The 21,155-nt window shown below is 35.6% G+C and overlaps 1 protein-coding gene across 1 annotated transcript in view; it reads left to right on the top strand.

Annotated features, from left to right (window-relative positions):
• Mbip (MAP3K12 binding inhibitory protein 1) overlaps positions 1 to 17,192 on the top strand; it is a 69,680-nt gene extending 52,488 nt beyond the window's left edge. Inside the window, exon 10 of the transcript XR_010046719.1 lies at positions 15,050 to 17,192. The gene's annotated coding sequence lies outside the window, so the exon portion shown is untranslated. The remainder of the gene's footprint in view (positions 1 to 15,049) is intronic.
• Positions 17,193 to 21,155: the final 3,963 nt, after the last annotated feature.

Genomic DNA, 21,155 nt, shown 5'->3' with positions numbered 1-21,155 from the left:
TATTTTTGTTTTAATGACTTTAATGAATTCCAACATACCTTTCTTTATAGTTATCACAGTTCATTTTTTTATCTGACCACATTCATTGGAGACTGAAACTGATTGGGATCGTCCCTAAATATAATATAGGCAGCAACTCTGGCTTTTCTCAGGGGCCCAGTTTTCATTCTATGGCTTTCTTTTTAGTCTTCTCCTGGACCTCTTTTGATGTTTTTTTCCACAATTACAAAATGTGAAGTAAATTTAGAGAAGCCAAGAGTCTGATTGGCCAGTATGTTGTATACTGTATTACACTTTAGAAGGACTGATAAAAATGCCTGTCACTTTTCATCATTGATGTTTAAGTATAATTTCACCCTCTGCATATTGTGTGATCTTAGGCAAGTAAAACTGGGCTTCAGTTTCCCCATATGAAAAATAGGCATAATACAAAACTGCCTCATAAAGTTGGGTGGCTTTACTGATTTTTGTAACATGTTTAGAACAATGTCTGGCACAGAAGAATTACTAAGTCAGTGATCATTAAATAAAACATAGGTCCCAACATTTATTTAGCACATGATTTTCCAACTTAGCTTATTTTTGTCACAATTTTATTGCTCCTCTTATTGCTTCAGATATGACCCACTAATTGTGTTTTCCTCTGCTTTGATACAGATCAATTCTCAGCTATCTCTAGGAATATAATTTTTGTCCTTTAATGTATTACAAACTCAGAGCCAGCTATTTATTTCTAATTTTTAATTTCACTATCCATATTATAAGATAACTTTTAAATTATATTTTGTTTTCTTTCTCAGTAAAATAGTGATACTTTCCTTTACGATTCTCTGTGTAATTTCTATAATTTTTAAATCTTCAGGATTGTTATATTGTTCCTTTGGCTTGACTCTGTGCTCTTCTTTAGTACATTGATGTATTTTCAAATTTACTTAATTTTTTTTGGAAAAAGACAAGTGGAGGTACATAAAATTTAAAATGCATATATTTTTAGCAATTACCAGTGTTGACACCATGCTTTCTTCTGGGAATACAGAGATGTGATGTGTATTGGGTAGGATTTGTTTCAGCTGCTGCTATTCACAGAAACTTAAATCCAGAACTTAAAACTCAGTTTTAGTCACTGTGTAAAATAAGACCAAAGTTAGGTGCATGAAATGAGAGTTTAAAAAAGTTATCTAGGGTTCCTGATAAAAATGCCTAACACTGAGTTTCATTTCTACTCTACAAGACATCTTATAATCCAAGATTACCACTAGAACACTATCTGTTTCATCTTATCCCAGGCAGTAGGATAAAAGAGTAAAGAAAAGCAGAAAGATTTGTATCTCTTTCCCTTAAGGAGTCTTCACAGAGTATTCACCCACCTATCCTGCTCACACCTTAACTTGTCAGAACTTAGTTATATTCTTAACTGCAAAAAGTCTGAGAGAAATAAATGTTTCCTGGTTCTTTCATTCAGCCATAAAGTCAGAAGGTTAGTGCTAAAACAGAAGGAGAGGATGAATGAATTTTAGTGTTCTTAGACCATTTCTCTTTAAATTAACTATAAGACTAAGGAAGCTGTAATGAAAAGAATAAAAATAAGTCTTTGATATGTCTCCAAAAAAAGAAAACAGTCTCTTCTTACCTGTGGCCAACGTTTCTGATTGGCTTATACAACAGCTATTCTTCCCCTCAAACCCCAGGAGGACTTGTTTTCCAGACATACCAGAATAGCACCCTGCTCTTTTGTGCTGCCTGGACAAAGCAATGATCTACATGAGTAATAATCAGTGCAGAACCAAGTTGTCTTTATATTTGAAGCTATTAGTAGGTCTTAGACCAAAGTGTATCTTAGTGCTGCTCTACTAGTAATAAATCCAAAACTTCACAACCATGCTATGCCTCAAATCATCTTTATCATTGAGAAATCCAGTGGGATTTCCATCAGTGACTTCTGTTACCAAATAAAGATATTTGTTAGAGCCGAAAAAGAATTCTAAAGTCAAAAAATCTATTGAAGAACACAGTCATTGTGATACCCAAGATAAAAACAAGAAATACTAACACAGTTCACAGATCTGAAACTCCCTTTAAATTACAGCTTCATGGGAGAGGATTCTGCAGAGTTCTGAATATTGGGTCCGTGTTGCTGACCTTTCACCTGGCTGGCAGGACAGAGTGTGCTAAGGGGTTTCTCTCCACCTGAAGGCTGTATTGTGAGCTCCATCTTACTAGCTGACTTAGCTAGTGAGCACAGTAGGTACAGTGCCTAGGGTCCACAATACTTTTAGAAGTCACAAAATTAATTTTAATGTCTTGTAGAAGTAGGGAAAATAATATACTAATGAGTCCATGCTGGTTTGTATTTGTATTTATAGCAATGCGAGCATGACATTTTTAATTTTGTGATTTTTTTTAAGTGGTAGAAGATACCCACAAAGATGAAAAGTGTCTAAGGCTCATGAAAGCCATAATATGTTGCTGGCCTAACAGGATAAACATCCCTTAGTCAGCAGGCAAAAGTGTAGCTGGTCAAGTTCATGCTGGTTCCCAAACTCATCCATCTTCTTCCTCCACTTAATAAGGATCCTAGATTTATAGCTGCAGCTTCTGTCCTACCCGTACCCCAAACATCAGATCCTCTTTCATCTCCACAGAGGGCTGACTCCTGCATGAGACAGCTCTGATGAAGAGAAATGTAAGGATACCAGCGCATTCAGTGCTTAGCTACCCTTCAACATACTTTAATACTAGAATTTAATGTCAAATTCTTTCTATACGAGATGATATGGTTTTACAAGACTGGTACTGAAGGCAAAGATTAGGTTTTGGGACATGTTATAACTTTACATAGAACATACATGTTATATATTAGGTGCCTGGATCCCTTATTACATGGACAGATGGGTGACTGGATGGATGGATGGATGGATGGATGGATGGATGGATAGATAGATAGATAGATAGATAGATAGATAGATAGATAGATACTAAGGATCAGAAGCTGTCTTCAGTTGCCTAAACCCTTAAGGACCTCAGACAGTGTCAGCAAAATTTTTCTGAGCTACATAATAAATATTTTGAGTTTTCTAGACTACATAGTCTCAGTTACAACTATTCAATCCTGATGTTGTAGTGCGAAGAAACCATAGGCAAATTAAAATGAATGAATATGGTTGTACTCCATTGAAACCTGAAATTCATATGATTTTCACATATAGAATCTTACATTTTGGATTTTTTTCAGCCATTCAAAAATGAACAAAACATCCTTAGCTAACAGGATGTATAAAAAAATGGTGAACTGACCATTTTTTACTGACCTCTGATTTAAACTCTAGAATGGGGCTCAGAAATAAAGACTTGCTCCAAATGTAAAGGCCACCATTGCTACTGAGGAAGCAGAATCATTGGAGATGACTTTTCATCACTTTAAGAGACTTTCATGTGTCAGCCAAGGCTCCTTACTACTTGAACCACTGAATCAAGCTCCAAAATTTCATCATCACCAACTTTTAAAAGTTACTTAATCTGTCATTGTATGAGATTCCATCTCTTTTCTCAAAGTCTCCATCCTTTATCTTTCCAAGTATCCTAATCTATACAGGCCAAATAGATTTGACATTTATTATCAGTTTAAATCAACCTGTATAAACTGAAACTCATTCCCTTTTCTTCAATGTGGACTCCCCATATTTCTTAAACTATCCCAGTTTAATACTTTAGGTATCTTTGAATCTCCATTCTCTGCCATCTAGATCTGGTTTTTCCTTTAAACTACAAATTCAGCACCCCTATCCCAGAAAGCACAGTCCAGGGTTCTCGGTTCAATTCTTGCTGTGAATAGGCCAAATAATCTCTGAGGTGATGCTAAATTAAAACTCACTTTAAAGACACTTCATGAATTTGACAAAGGGCTATATCCTGGTGAACTAAAAGTGTTCAGGAAACATGACGTGTGCTTATATAGACTTACATAGGTAGTTGCTGAGTGACAACATACCTAAGGTGGTCAGCCTGATTTATTTTCTTTCTCGCCTCCAAAGCCTATTGTCAATCCAATTAAATATTGTCATTATCTATGATGTTTAAATAGGAAGCTGACTTAAAAATGTAACCATGCCTTTTAGCACCAGTTGTTTGCTAAATGCTGAAGTTTAAGAATTTAGCCTTTTCAATGAAAAGCAACATGCAGTTCTCTTGATTTGTGGCCTATCTAAAATGAAAGAGAACAGGGCTGACAGCAAAAGAAGGTAATTTAACCAGAATTCCTGTGCTGTGTACTTGAGCCATAAACAGTCTTTGTAAGGGCTTTGTGCACTTTTAAACTTTAATAAACTCAGGTTGTGCGTGTTAGAGAAACAATCTAAACGGCACTCAAAAATAAATGTATTAAAGTTTAGCACAACTATATTACACAACGGCACACAATATATACTCATATCAGCTCCTGTGGCAAATGAAATATGACCAGCAGAATTGAAGTTCACGACAGCTCTAAAAAGAAAATTGAATTTGCCTTTAAATTCCATTTACAGTTTACTGTCATATCTACCTCGTATGCTTTTGAAGTTAAGTTTAAAAATGGCACAGACTTTATAAAGATCCTGTACTTGAATTCAGTGATAAGTATAGTTAGAGAGAACCTCACACTACCTCTTAGCAAAGATAATATACTTGCTTACTTTGGTTGCTTTTAAAACCGCCTCAAAAGTAGAAAGTATAGTGAGTCTCCATGGTTAGTACAACTCAGTAAACAAGAATAAAACACGATATCTGAAATACAATTCTAGCTCTGGGCTTTGCCAATATCTGCTGAATGATTCAGGAAAATACAGTGCAATTCTCTCTTGTACTTCAGAGTTTTCCCTCCTGCGTCAGAATAGGGTTATCTGGCCACACATGATTTTTATGAGAGAAGAGAGAGAGAATGAGGAAAAGCAGGATCTTCTATATTTTCCTACTGAGAAATCTGTTCCAATATATCTTAACATGAGAAAATAACACATGAAATAAATGGAGTGCTATTATTTTCTGCTTGTTTCAAAATAAGAGGTTGCAAACTCAAAGCCCCAAGTCTATTAAAAACTTCTAGGTGTATACTCAAGAAGGACAAGAACAAAGTTTTTCTTGAAGTCGTGCTGAATACAAACAGCCAAGAGCTGGGACAGGATTGCACAATTCACAGGAAGCTTTAGATGGTCTTCATGTAATTTGCAAAGTGATTCATTTCCTGTATTTGGTCAAGATAGGGAAAGATTGGGCACACACAAATTTGGTGTGGCTTTTAATTAGAACACTTTATAAAACAAAGATATCACAATAGGGACAGAGAATATTTTAGTGCTTAAGATTGAGGCTACCTGGAAAAAATGGTATAATCCAAAGATGTCCATATTGCCAATCTACCTTTTGGGAATTCTTTTCTTTTCCTTGTTGCTTTCCTGATTTTGTGAAGAGGCACCAAATGTTCTGCTCAACACAACTTCCTTCATAAGGGAATCTGATAATGTCTCTCCACTGAGTCGAGCATTACTACTAATTTTCAGTGGCACTATTTTAGCAGAATCAAATCTCAAGAAATAATTGAAAATTTTCAAGCAACCCAGGAGTTAGGGAAGTATGTAAGGGAAGTGAATGTAAAGGAGTAGGGAAATGTCTGAAGTTACTGAAATTCTAAAATGGGGAGCCCTCTTCCTAAGCATCTCAATAGTAGGCTTTACTTGAAGTCAGTTTTTCAGTTGCTTGTGGGGTTTTAGAGATGACCTGGAAATACAAATTCTGGGATGATAACTGGGCTTCAGTATTTGCAAAAAAAAAATTTTGACTTTGCAGTACTCAATTAAGACTGTAGTAACCTGAATAGTTCCAGAAATAGTTAACATTTAAATTGCTGTTGATTGTAGAACAGGCAATAGATTTGGCCTCTTACTCTAGGGCTGAACCAGGAAGGGCTCTTGCCTCTTGCCTCTTGCCTCGGGAAAGACAGAAATTTTCTCCATTTGATAAAACTTAGTCAAACATTGAAGTATTCTTTATCATACTAGTCTTCATGTGCTTTGCAAAATGGTTTGTTTCCTGTATTTTTACAACTTCGAACGCAAGAAATTTAAGAAGTCATCTAACCTGGTCCTGCGTCAGTAAGATTTTTGATGAAGGTTCTTAAGCTTTGGTGTAGAATCTCATTTCAAAGTGGACTTTGTACTATTGGATTATGTTGTTGCTTTCATCATATTTTGGGTTTTCATTAGGAGCTTTCCAAAAATCTGCTGGGATCCATTGTACTGATATTTGATTTGTAGTTCATAGATGTGCCTCATCATTTGAAACTTTATTGGTTTGTCCATTTTAGATGCAATTTCCCTCCAGCCCCTCTCTGTACAAAACAAGTAAGCAGAGGCTCTCAGACCAGAGTCCCAGTCAAAATGGAGCCTCAATCAGAAGTGCCGAAGCCAGAACCTTTTCTGCACATTCTGCACTGCTATTTGGAAGAACACCTAATGAATAGTCTTCAGGACATACACTTGTTAGAACAGGAACTCTTTTCGAGTGCTCAAGACAACATTTATTGCATGCAGGATTTTTTAAAAAAAAACTTGGACTAATTCAAGGTCCAATTAGCTTTTTTGGCATTTTTAAATATCAAGTGACAAATTTAAAGGGTTCTTTAGGCTTGATTAGTAATAATTTGAGAAATTATTTGGAAAATTCTACTCTTACCTAGCTTCCACCAAAAGCACCAGTGTCAGCTATTCTACTCCTGGTTTTCTTACCTCGTTTACCTAAACTTCAGTTTCTTCCTCTACAATAATACATGGAATTAAGACAGCAACAGAGACAATAGTACTAATGTGTATCATTGAAAATAAATTCTGATTGACAGGAAAAACTCTTACACGCAAATGCACATGGCCCACTGAAACACAGTAGTGACAAGAGATTCTCCCACAAAGCAAGAGGAAATGCAGCTTAAGTTTTCTTTTATCCCTGGGTTCATCATGGTGCACCCAAATAGAAGGCTGAGAGAGAAGAGAACTTCCTACATAGAAGAAAGGAAACCAAAGTGAGAAAAACACACTTAGACTAAATTTAAGGAAATATCCACAAATACCAGGTTCCTTGGTTCTTGGACCAAATGCAATACCACATATGGGAGAAAAAATCCATCAGTTCCCTGGTGGTTCAGAAAGATCTCACTACCTTTAATTTTGCAGCATCTAAGAAAGTCCCTGACCCTCTACCCTGTCTCAGGGTTGTCAGAGATAATGAATGTTGATATGCTGTATACTACAGAAATACTTTAAAAATATGAGGAAGTATCATCACACCATCATCAGTATAGCACGGTAAGGCATTAAAACAATTCTGATTTGGCATCCTGGATGGCTTCCCTATTACATATTGAATAAGGTTATATATATGCAAGTATGGAATTTGTTGAGTTAATTAATATATTTATTTTCATGGAGTAATATAGAATTTGGAATAGATTTTAGTAACACAAAAGATGTTTTCATTTCCAGAGAACTTTATTTCACATATTGAGTCTCAGAATTTGAAACTATTCTACAATCCTTTATACGTTGTTTAAACTTTCCCTAAAATATTCTCAACTGTGGTCTTCTACCCAGTACAGGGGTACTTGGATAACCTATCTACCACTAGGAGATAGGTGCATTCTACCTGTATCTAGTTTCAAGCATCAGAAAATGCTCCTCTGTGCTTCAAGTTAAAACTTGCCACCTTGAACATATTTTTTAAATCTTAAGGAATTAAAAATGCATGTTTTCTGGTAATAATAATCTCACATTGTAGAAAGTTTGGAAAACAAAGAAAATATTTTAAAATTTTTAAATTACACATTATACAGTAATGAAGATAACCTGTGGTATTTCTCTACTTGAATGTCACATCCTCGACAAACTATATTATATATGTAACATTCTACTTTGTTTTATAAAAAGTCTTTCAAAGGAGCTGAGGTAATTTCTTTGAAAACATGACTTTCCAAATACGTTATTAAAAAAAGAGTAACCCTAGGGCAAAGTTGAGTTTTATGTTGAAAACCATATGTACACCACCTAGATTGTACCATTAATACTTTAATGTGTTTACTTCATCAAAATCTGATCAGCTCTCCATTCCCAGCCATCTATTAAGCTATTGTACCTTTTCTTTTTTAATTGTACTTTTCATACATATTAAACATTGAATATATTGGTATGCTTCCTTCTAAGTACATCAGCATTCATATTTTTAACTCAAGTTCAAAATCAACACTTTCTTTGAAAGTAAAGTTTATATACAATGTATTGCAAAAGTATTAAGGGTACATCCCCTGAGTTTTGATGTGACACCTATGTAACTAAAACTCTTATTGAGATACCGAACATTACCACGTCAGCCACAGAAAGCTCCTTATGTTCCTTACAGTAGACTGAGTTTGCCTAGTCTGGAACTTCATGTCACTGATATCACTCTGAATGTACTTTTCTGTGTACAGCTTCTTTCCTTTAGCATTTTTTGAGATGTATCCATTTTTAATGCATTGATTGCTTGTTTCTTTTTACTCTAATTACTAATTCTCTTTATGCATTTACCAATTTATTCACTATCCTAGCGAAGAACACCATTGTTTTGCCATTTGAATGGTGCTGCTATGAATATTGTTTTACAAGTCATCCTGTGAACACAAATCTTTATCTTGTGAACACAAGTCTATCTCTCTAGGGCAAATCCTTCAAAATAGAATTACTAGGCTTAAGGTGGGTATATGCTTAATTTTTAAGAAACTACCAAACTTTGTGTAAACTTTATGTTGATTATAACTTTCTGAACAAAAGTATGTTAATGTAAAGTATTACCTCAAAAGGTAGCAACTTAGAACAGCAAACATTTGTTACCTATTTCTGAAGTTCAGGTCTTCATGATGGATTGGTTCAGTAGAGGTGATCCAGGTCTCTCATGAGGTTAATATCACCTTCCTGGGGCTCTAAGTTATCAGAGGCTTAAATGACCTGCTTCCCAGTGAATTTCAAATGATTTGTGGTCATACTTAAAGTCACCCAAAATGGTCAATAGTGTTTATATTAGGCATTCTTTCTGTCCCCTATCATTGATAAAAGTATTTCTAGAACTTTTGTCATGATGTTGTTTGGGAGATATTTTTTTAACATATTACTGCAAAATCTGTAATTCCTAGATTCCTAATAATTTTCTCTTCTGTATAAATAATTAATTTTGTCAGATTTCTTTGGACAGAATTGTATTATTTTCTCCTTTAATCTGCTCGTGTAAAGAATACCATTGCTCAATTTCCTAATGTTATACAATTCTTATAATCTTAAACAGTACCCAGATGGATGTGGTGATGCACTCCTGTAATCCCAGTACTTGGGAGGCTGAGACAGAAGGATCACCATGAGTTTGATGCCAACCTGGGTCATTTAGTGAGTTCTAGGCCAGCCTGGATCCTGTCTAAAACAATTAAAACAAGACAAACAAAAAAATAAAACAGCACCTAGTTAAGCCATTCTTAAATACATTATTTTTTTTTGACTTGCTAATATTTTAGTCAGGGTTTTTGTTTTAATATTTAGATGTGAATCCATTCCCTAATAGGTCTCCAATTTTGTTTTATACACATCATTTATATATAAATAGGACTTGGTATTTGACACACAGTATAATATGCTTTACCTTTTAATAGTTTATGTGGCTTTAGGCCTATATTTATGTTACAAATTATTTTTGAAATGTATTTATAAAAATGTTATATAGTCTACTCACATTTCCATTTAGCATTTAGACTTGACTCCATTTAAATGGTTCAGATATTCACTGTGAGTTCTTTTAAACCATAATTTTTTCTTTTTTTATTCATGTTTTGTTGGTACACTGTATTAGTTATTTTTCTCTCATTGCTGAGACAAAATACCTGACACCCAAAATGAAGAAAGGAAAGGTTTATTTAGCTTACGGTTCATGGAGGTTTCAGTCTATAATCTGCTGGGTCCAATGTAGGGTGGCTCGTAGCAGAGGGCAACAGTTCATAATGGCAGAAAACAGCAAAAATAGTAAGATCCAAAAAGAGAGGATGGAACCAAGATTTTTTTGTCCCTCATAATGTATGTAGACTACTTGCCCCAGAGTGGGTGTTGTACTCATGCACATAATCCCAGCATTGGACCATGAATCAAACACAAACTTCCATGACACGAACTCCAAAGCCTCCATGACCACAGGAGGCTTTGGGGGACAAACAGACACAAACCTTAACATATACATTTTGTTAACTTTCAAGTTAGCTCTTCAAAAAAGGTGGTCCAGATCTAGGTGATTTTACTTAGTATAAAAACAAACAGCCTCTGAATCAGACAGCTCCAAAAGATGATAGCTGCTTGGGGTTGTACAACCCTTGAGCTTCATCTTGTTAGAGGGTAAAGGCTATTAAGTAAGTTTTTTCAGGATGTGCACAGGCAGATTCTAGGTGATTAAACATTTGCTCTTGTAGGGAATGTCTTTAAATAATTGAATATTATAAAAATTTGGATTTGGTGCCTGAGGCTTTTGAACTGAATCTCAGCACACAGTGAAGAGATAAACAACTTAGGTGCAAAGGTACAGAGGCCATCTTTAGCTTATTTACGTAATACTGTCAAGTGATTTTCCTTGGCTAATTTTTGTAAACCTTCTGTGCCCTGTCACATTTGACCCCTGAAATCTCTGCTTAATTAATTTAGGTAGTGAATGGACAAATTTCTCCAAATGTCTGGAACAAATATATCCTTTGCCTGGGGTCCTTTTATTTGTATTGAAGCATGCCTTCAGTGCTCAGGCAGGCAGTTTATAACTTAGTCTTCGCCTTTACGTCCTGTTTCCACAAATGCCCCTAGGTAATAGCTGATTGCATTTAGCAAGATTTAAATCACGTAAAATAAATACAAGCCCCATAAATGAGGTTTTCCACAGATTTGCCAGACAGATAAAATAATGACCATTCTCTGTTCTTTGGAATGAAGCTCCAAACATATTCTCTCCCCTTTAGCAGGTTCTATATAGCTGGTTCTTACCATAATTATATGGCTCTTGGTTTTTGAGACTATTATTAGTTGGGGATAAGATTGGAATAGGGCAAGTTAAAGACTACAGAGGTCAGTGTTTCTAGATTCACCCATTTTACTTCAATAGATTCTCTTCAGATTATTTCAAGCATTTGGTTAATTTCCAGAGCTCTGAAAAAGTTGATTTTGACAATGTTTTTGCTATTTTCTAATTGCATCTGTGGAGGAACAAGTTTTTAAAGGTTCTTACCATTCTTGCTGATGTCATTCTCATTTATTCTTCAACCCACTCCAATCAGGCTTTTGTTCCCAGTACTTCAACAAAATTGCATTCACCAAGGTTACCAATGGCTTCCAGTGAAATCTATTTGATTTATAATTCAAATTTATTTGAAAATATCACAACTTTTCCTTCTAGAAACACTGTATTCAGTCTCCTGGTCTTTTTTTTTCTTTCACTGTTGTGCCTTTTATTTTTCACTGTGACTCTCCTCATCCTCCTCTCCCTGCCCCCCTCCCCCAACCCTTCTCCTCTCTCCCTCTCCTCCTTCTTTCTCTCCTCCTCCTCTTCCTTCTTCTTCTCTCTCTCCTTCTCTCTCTTCCTGTTTCTCCACCTCTCTCCCTCTCATCAAACTCAAAGCCTTCAACATGTACTCTCTCACTGAGGTATTTCCCCAACCCTCTCCATCTCTTTCAGTTGTTATTTTTCATTTCTTCAATCTCTAAATATGTGAAATTTAGTCATGAAATCTTTTATCTACCATTACTTTCTCCACAATTTCTAATTGTATTCTAATTGGATCCAAATATCATGTAGATATTGACAACTTACTAGACTTCTGTCCCAAATTAAGACATTTGCATCCAATTTTATTCTTGACATGTCCAGCTGAGTATCTAGTAAGCAAAATTCATATATTCAAAGGAAAATTCTTGATCTCTTCTCTCAACCTCACCATATATATTCCTCCCAAGGTCTTCTCTGTTTCAATGATTATCAACTCTATTATAAAAGAATTTGAAGTCATCCTCTTTTCCTGTCTCTCTTATTCCATAGTCAATCTGTTAGCAAATTATTTTGGCTTTACTTTCAAGATTTATTTAGATCTCTGTCATTTCCTACCATCTCCTTTGCCATTTTCCTTGTCCTAGCCACCATTATCTCCTGTCATAATTGTGGCAATAGCCTCCTAAATTATCTCCAATTTCAGTCTTGCTTTCTGCTTTCAAAAGCTATTGTCCATAAAGCATCAAACTTGTCATTCAAATCTGAAGGAAAGAAATTCTGAGATCAGCATAAAATGAAGAAATTCATGACCACTAAGCCAACAATATAAAAGGTAAGGGAATCCTACAAAGAGAAGAGGAAGAATAGATGAGTTATTGAGAATTAGAAAAGAATAAAAAAATTTTTTAAACCCTAAATGACAGGTTTTAGTACTTACCCTTTTATAATAGCAATGAATGTAAATAGTCTTAATTCTCCAATTAAAAAACAAAAACTGGTAGTCTGGATAAAAAACAATATGCAACTCTTTGCTGCTTTCAAGAAACATACCTCACCAGCAAAATGCATACAGAGACTGAAATTGACAAGATGGAAGACAAAATTTCTTCAAATGAAACCTAAAATTAAGTAGGAGTAGCTATCCATGTATCTGACAAGGCAGATTACAAGACAAAATTAGTCAGACAAGACAAAAAAGGCTACTACATATTGGTAAAGAGAGCAATCACCAAGAAGGTATAACAATTAAAAATACATAACACAGTAAACACAATTTCATGAAACAAACATTACTCAATATAGATGGTTTTATGGAAACTTCTCCCAAAAGGTTCATGTATTTGGAAGGTGATATGACATCGAAGACACAATAGCTAACATGCTGTTAGGAGGAATGGTTGAAAGTGGGTCACTTGTCTATGGCTGCTCTTCTCTTCCTGCTTCCTCACTGCCATGACATGAAAAACTTTCTGCCACCCTTCTACAATGCATTTCCTGCTTTAGAGGCAGCTATATATGGGCTATATATTCTAAAAACCTCTCTTTCTTTAAGTTGTGAATGGTGGGAATTTGTCCAGTGATGAGGAAAATAACTAAGAAATTGGTACCAGAAGTGGGGTTGTGGTTATGACTATTACTTGAACATGTGGCTTAGAAGCCTTTGGATTTCTTTCATGAAAAGAGTTTGAATGACTGGGAAATGCCTACTAGAGAAGCCATAGAATGCTATAAGCCAAACTTGACAGAAGATTCTAGTTAGAGCTCAGAAGACTTGAATGTTGAAAGAAAACTAGATAGCGGGAGGCATTATGGTAACCATTGTTGATCACCTTGTATTATGTTTTTATATTATCTATTATGTCCACCCTTTTGACTTGACTGATTCTGTCCTGTTATGTCTCATTTGGTTTTACTCTCTTCCAAAAAAGCAATAAGAACCGTGGGAGCAATGAAACCCAAAATGTGTAATAGTCATTGTACAAAAGAGAGGAAAAGAAAGTGCTCTAAACTATATAACTGCATGTATATTTAAGTGTATAAGATAGAAAATGATATCACAGAGTTTTATTGGATCATTGAACAGAACTGTTTGCAGTATCATTGTTGGAATGTCCACTCTACAAGCTTTAATTTTGTGACTTGAACAATTATTTTTAAGATGGCAACATGTAATCCATTAACTAGTGATTTCCTACTGTTCATTTTTTTCTTCTGTAAATCTGTATAACTTGTACCCTTTCACTTTTTTTTCTTTTCTCCTTAAATAAAAAAAAAAAAGAAAGAAAATGACCAAGGATTATGTAAGTGCAGAGACTGTCTGATGGAAAGAGGAATGGGATGCTTTCCTGAGAATATTGTCTTCCATGAGAGGCAGATTGTGCTTTGTTGAAATTTCAGCTAGCTGAGTCGGCAGAACATGATATTAATTGAAGCCTAGGATTCTAACTAGGTGCTCAAACTGACCATAGATCCTGATGGATAAGAATCTTCTGGCTTTTTGGATAGATGCCTTGGGGCCGTGGCATCTACTTAGTAGTCAGCAACTCTGCCAGTCACCTGTACCTGCATCTGCGTTTCCTGTGACTGCTTCTTCACATGCCTCCAGGGTTTACAACCAGCGTCCCTGACCAGGTCCCTCTTCTCCAGTCCCATCCCTGAGCGTGGTTTTCTTTTCATACCCATACTCTCTCTCTCTGTGTAATTAATTTAGGGAACACAGACCACATAATGAACACAGTCTGTCAAATCCTACAATGTAGAGTTTACTAACACCACCACCACCTTTTTTCTGTCTTTATAGACCTGGTGCAGAGATAAGGTTTTTGTTCATTTAGTAAAACCACATTGTATGCACTCTCTTAAAATTTGTTATTTTCTAACTGTGTGTCATGGAACTATTACTTACCTACCTCGTTTTAATGCAGACCTAAGTATTCTGCTGTGTGGATTTGTCATGATTTATTATCTAATTCCATTGCATTGGATATGGTTTATATTTGCGTGCTACAGTATAGAACATTATAGAGAACATCCTTATAGGAATAGCTTTCATAAAGCAAAAGTCTGCTTGCGTTCTAACTTCTTGCTTGAAATTCATCAATGGCTCTAGGATTAAATCCATCACCTTGAATGACAGGAGAGGTCATCTGTTATCCAGCTTTGGCCTGCTTCCTAGCAGCCTGACTTCTCGCTATGGCTTTGTCTCTGCTGCTCTGGTCAGAAGCCCCGCCGGATACCCTCCATCTCTACATTGCCAGTGTGTGTTTGTGTATCTTTCCAGCTGGACTGTCAACTTCCTGAGGGGCATATGCTTCCTCTCCTGGGAAAAGTTGCTTGTGGCACTCAATACTTGTTTGTCTGCAAGAAAAACAATGGATGCGTGCATACATGTTTTATTTCCTTCTTTATTTCTCATTGATCTCCAACTAGAAGTATTTTAGTGGGCAGCTCATAGATTATGGCTTCGTATAATCTTGAATTTCTTCATGCACAGGTTCATTCCAAGGAGCAAAAGCTGGCTGAGCCGAGTCTATGCCTGTGTTTTGATATTGCAAAGCAGAAAACAAAGCCTCCTAGACCTGCACTCTAATTAAAGGACAGATCATAAATAAAGTACTTAAGTGAGATTCATGCAATGTTAAAGACTGTATAAAGAGAAAAATAAAGTTGGGAAGAAGCTTTAAAAAAAAAAAGAAAGAAAACTAGATAGTAAATACTGTGGGATCAATCGAACCAAGGAAGTCAAAGATGTCTACAATAAACATTTCAGAAAACTGAAGAAAAAAATTGAACAGGATTCCAGAAGATGGCCAAAGCTCCTATATTCATGGATTGGTGGAATTAATAATGTCAAAATGGCAATATTACCAAAAGAACTCTATAGAATCAGTGCAATCACTGTCAGAGTATTAATAACAATTTTCACAGATCTAGAAAAAAAATTTTAAATTTATATGGAAACGCAAAAGATTCAGACTAGCCAAGCCATCCTAAGAAAAATAAGCAAGGATGGAGGCATCACAATACCTTTCAAATTATACTACAAAGCCATAATAATAAAAACAACATGATACTAGCACAAAAATAGTCACATGAAACAGTGGAATAGAACAAACAACACAGAAACAAACGGACACAGCTACAATTATCTGTGAACAAAGAAGTCAAAAATATACATCCTCTTTAACAAATAGTTCTGGAAAAAATGGATGTGAGGAGAAAAGAATCTTCCTATACTTTTTATGGGAGTATAAATTAGTGAATCTTTATGGAAATCTCTTGAATGTCTTTTAATAAACTAAAATTAGAGCTACCATTTGATCCAACACTTGGTATATAACCACTCCTTGGTATATACCCAAAGCAATTAAAATCAGCATACTATCGGGATACCTACATATCCGTGTTGATTGTGTCACAATTCACAAGACAAAGAACCAGCTGATATATATATATATATATATATATATATATATATATATATATTCAGCCACAAGGAAGAATAAAAGAAAATGGGGGATTTAGCTCAGTGACACAAGTGCCTGCCTGGCAAGTGTGAGGTTGTGAATTCAATTCTACCTATGAAGAAAGAAAGAGAGAGAGAGAGAGAGAGAGAGAGAGAGAGACAGAGAGAGAGAGAGACAGAGAGACAGAGACAGAGAACAAGAAAGAAAAGGAAAGGAAAGAGAAAAAAGAAAAGAAAAGAAAATAGATGGACTTGGAAACTTATGTTTAGAGAAACAAACAACACTGAGAAAGACACATATTTGACACACTGTTCCCCATAATATTTAGATTTTTAAAAACATGACAAGTAAGTAGAAGAAAAACTGTTTTTAGGCAAAAAGAAAGGAATAAGAGAGAGGGAAGAAGGTGTAAGTGCAGATAATGGGGAGATGATACAAACAAATGTGAAGTCAATGTAGAGGGCAGGGCCAAGGGGTGATGGAGGATAAAAATGATCAAAATATATTACATGGATACATGAATTTGCCAGTATGAAACCCAATTGTCTGTATAACAGAAAAGTGGCAAAAAGCAGGTAGAGTGATGCTTTAAAAATCACATCAAGACACTCTTCTAATCGTAACTTGGTTCAGTGGCTTCCTATGCCTTTCAGAGTAAAAGCCAGGTTCTTTGAATGACCTACAAAATCTGTATGGTCTGGCATCCATTATGCTGCTAACCACATTTCCTAACTTCCCTCTCCCCACAGTATACACCAGCCACACCTGCTTCCTTGCTGATTCTGGGACATACCAGGCATACTTCAGTTTTGTGACTTTTGAACTTGCTATTTCCTCTGCCTAGAACTCTTGCCTAGGATATTCCCATGACTTTCAGTGGGGGTTTCCATGGCTACCTTTTCAGAAAATAACTTTCCCCTCTCTTCTCCAGGCATTCTTTATTCATCTATTTTTAGTTGTTTTTGTCACTATCTAATATACTATAGTGTAATTCAAACACTTACTTATTGGAATGCCTGGTCAAACTATACAGGGCTCTAATTATTGCAAGACACTTTTGTTCATATGTCTTATGCATTGCCTATATGGACTGAAAATAATCTGCTTTACCCTTATATGTAAAACTGTTCATCTATTATTATAATTAATAAAATATAAATTCATGTAAAAGCATCGTTGAATTTTTATCACTTTTATAAATGAGAAAAGTACTACTTTTGTATATTTATATATATCTATACTACACTGGTTACTTTAAGTTTATTGGTGACAATTTCCTACTTTTTGTATAATACCTTGAAGTACTTGTAGGTCTTTTACAAAATTTATTTTATTTTAATTAATTTATATTTTTATTTTGTGAGTGGTTGGAGTGCTGGGGATGAAATCTAGGGATTCACACATACCAGGGAGTACTTAACTACTGAACTCTACTACATCCTCAAGCCAAAATACATTTTTTAAATAATACACATTTATTTTAGAAAATATTGAAAATCAAAGAAAATATGACAAATAAGCCAGTTTTCCTATTCAAGTGAAACCACTCTTAGCATTTTGTAATTTTTGATGCTCTTTTGTCTAGTCAAAGGATTTCTTTTTTTCACATAATTATTGATATCCTGATTCCTGCATGTTTTATTTAAAATATTATAGGTGAAAATTACACTTTGTAAATACTTGTAAATAGCCACAGTTATTGTAAGGCACTAAAGAAGGATTGTCAAACCCAGCTAACAATTCTTTTTGAGGAAATACGGATTAAGCAATTGTTTTCCAACGGGATGTCTCTCTAAGACAGCTTGAAAGTTGTACTGTAAGGCCTTATAAAATGGAATCTGGTTTACCCTTAATAATTATAATTACATTAACTTCATGCATCTGGAGTTAGAGTCCAAGAGCTGACCTTTTTCCTTTCCTTACTCATCCCCACCAAAGTGTGGCTTTCCTAGAATTGGACCTGCCTCTTTGAGGTGAGTTAAGAGGAGATTCTTTTCCTATCATAAGTGGAATTATCACTTTAATTTAATTACAATTTGTCTGCAGTGAGCTCGATGTTGTTAAAGTGGTTTTGTCTGTCATTTCTTGTGAAAGTTTGGAATCAATTTGGTTATTCCTTTGAATATTAATGATTTCATTCTCAACTCTAATTGAGTTAAGGAAAATAGCCATTAAGAGCTCTGGAAATGTAATTGCTCCACCAACTGGTCAGCTATAATATTTTATTACAGTGATAAAAATGAAAACAACATTGTTTACCTAAAGAAAACTTTATTTAAATGTAAACATAAAAATGGAAGTAGGTTGTTAAAAAGGCAGTTTTGGAAACTCATTTTTCAACATCCATTTCTTTCTTGCCCAATGCTGATGGATAATATTGACAGTTATTTTTTTTCCAAATTGTATTCCAATTCTTATGTGTTTATTAAATTCATATTCTTATTCCTTCACAAACTAGTAACTGAGGTGGATTTAATGCAAGAACTTTCCAATACTTAATATTAAAAGAATTCAATATTGAACAGAGAATTCTTAATTAATTCCAAATCATACAAATTAAATTAATTTTAATTTAAAAAACACCACACAACTCCAGGTATGTGTAGTCCCCAAAGATATTATTCATGGCTAATGTCTTTGGCTCACAATTTAAAAGAAAGAATATTTCTAGAAATCATTATTATTGGTTTCCTTTTCCCCCAACCATTTGAGTTTATTAACTCCTCTTCTATGGAAAGAAAATTCTGTTATGTTTTTGCTTCTCTAAAATCTTCCCCAAACTGACTGCTCTCAAGAGTGTCTTCCCTGTAATTTGTGAACTGCTCAAAGATGAGTAGGCAGGAGGCAGGAACTTCAGTCTAGTTTCTCCTTCGCCACTGACCTCCTGTCTAGTTTTGAGAGCACATTTCTCACTTTTCTGATTCCAAGTTTCCTTATCCATAACTTGAAGTCTTATTCAAGATTGCCTTTCTTATAATATTAAATCCACTTAAATTGTTCATGAGTTGCAATTACACTTATAAGGAAACATGAATACTTTGAATCTAGTCTTGTTGTTAAAAGAGTTTACAGTTCAGTGGCATAAGCACCTGCCTGGTAAGCGTGAGGTCATGAGATTGATCCCTGGTACCAAAAATGAATAAATAAATAAATAAAAATTTACATCAAGTATCATAGTAATAGGAGAAAACAGTTGTGGGGAGTGAATGAGACATAGACATTCACCTTTACACACACCATCCTTCTCTCTTTAACTCCCATGACGCCAAATGGCACACTACAGTGTCACTCTTTTGGAAAGCCTCTCTTTTGTTTGTTTGTTTGTTTTTAATTTTCAGTGCTAGAAATTGAACTCCAGACCTTCCACTTGCTAGGCAGGCATGGTGCCACTGAGCTATATCCCCAGCTCAGAAGTTGTCTGACAGCATGTCTCTAAATGTTCAAGGTCTAGCAAATAAAGGGACTTTAGAAAGTTTTCTAACTCCAAGCTTCTAGAAAGTGTGGGGATTAAACCATCCTGAAAACATTTGGACCATCAAGTGATAATTTCATTTATTCATTCAGCACATATGTATTGAATACTTACTGTCGGTCTCTCCATGAGGAATAATATCTTCAAAGAAGAAGGAGAATGAATGAGAAAGAAGAGAACTCCCTAGAATAGGATGACAAAGATAGGGCAGGTTATTTTGATATTCATTTAGTAAAACTCTTCTAAGTATGGTAGTTTTAAGTGCTGATCCCTCAAATAAGAAAATATTGAAGCAAGGGAGGAGCAAAGATGTCAGATAGGTAACAGCAGGCTACAGAGGCTCCGTGAGAAAGTCAACTTAGAATTCAACATAATACAGCATGGGAAGCCCTGAACAGAGGGAGATGAATTCTTTTGTCCCAAGAAGAAACTAAGGTGAGAAGAACCAATCAAACTTACAAACCTGGTGCTACTATTGGAACAGCTAAAGGTTCAGTGTTCCTGCTGCAGCACCCAAACCTGAGCGGCAATGACTTACTGAGCCATCCGAAATCCTGCCACTTCTACTCACTGGAAACTCAGTCATACTGAGGTCGGGGGTCGGCAAGCCAAACAGAGAGCTGAGCTAGCGGGGAACCTGCATGGACCTGTGGTGAGTGATGTGAATAAAAACATTCCACAGAGAAGGGGGCTCCAACAGACAACATTCTGGGACTGGGCAGGACTGGCAGGAACAAGAGGCAACAGTGACTTCAGTCAGTTGTTCCCTTTCCAAACAGGATTTGTAGAGTAAGCTTGGCCTGGGTCACGCGACCTGGCTGAGACCCAATAGATTATCCGAACTCAATTCCCTATGGCGGCGGCGCACACTAATGCAGTGAAAGCCTCAACAGGTTGACTGACTGGGAGGGGAGGGGCCAGAATATACTGCCCCTGTTTGCAACTCACTAGCACACTGCAGTGGGAAAAGTCATCTAGCCAGTGTGCTTCAGAAGAACTGTAACCAACAAAGAAAGAAACTGAGGCCTCCTGGAAGAAACAAAAAAGATGGGAAAAGGAAGCAACAAGAAAAGGTCCCCAAAGCCCAACCCTGAGAACATTGACCCAGGACAGGTAAATACAAAGGAGAATGAAGACAGCAAACATGCAGTATCAGACACAGCACCAGTGGACATAAAGAGATATCTTCGGGATCTCATAGACAAGTTCAAAAGGGAAATATTTAGTTAAGTAAAGCAAGTTATAAGAAAATTAATAAAAGAGATGCAAAGCACCCCTCAAAAAGACACAGGTGGAAGAATGGAGGAACTCAAACAAAGGAGAGAACCATTTGATGAAGGATATAAAGAAAATATAGAATACATGAAGCAGATTCAAAGAGATTACAAAGAAATTAAAAATTCTATGAAAAGATGGCAAAACTGCTTGAAAGAAACTAAGGATAGATTATCCAAACTGGAGGACAGGTTTGCAATGTGGGATTATGAAAGGAAAAAAATTTAAAAATAACAAGGAAACAGGCAGTAACAATACAAAGGGTAGAAGAGGACAAGAGGATCTATAACTTGAGACTAAAGAATGTGAATGAAGAAGCAGGGGTACAAATAAAGGAAATGCAAAAGCTATTCACAGAAATAATTAAGGAAAACTTCCCAAACAAA

The sequence above is a fragment of the Cavia porcellus genome, unplaced genomic scaffold (genome assembly GCF_034190915.1).
Source record: "Cavia porcellus strain 051 isolate PalLab524CR breed Dunkin Hartley unplaced genomic scaffold, mCavPor4.1 scaffold_1, whole genome shotgun sequence".
In the NCBI taxonomy this organism is placed as follows: Eukaryota; Metazoa; Chordata; class Mammalia; order Rodentia; family Caviidae; genus Cavia; species Cavia porcellus.
Note: the sequence above shows the minus strand (reverse complement) of the source record. Positions and strands in the feature narration are given on the sequence as shown.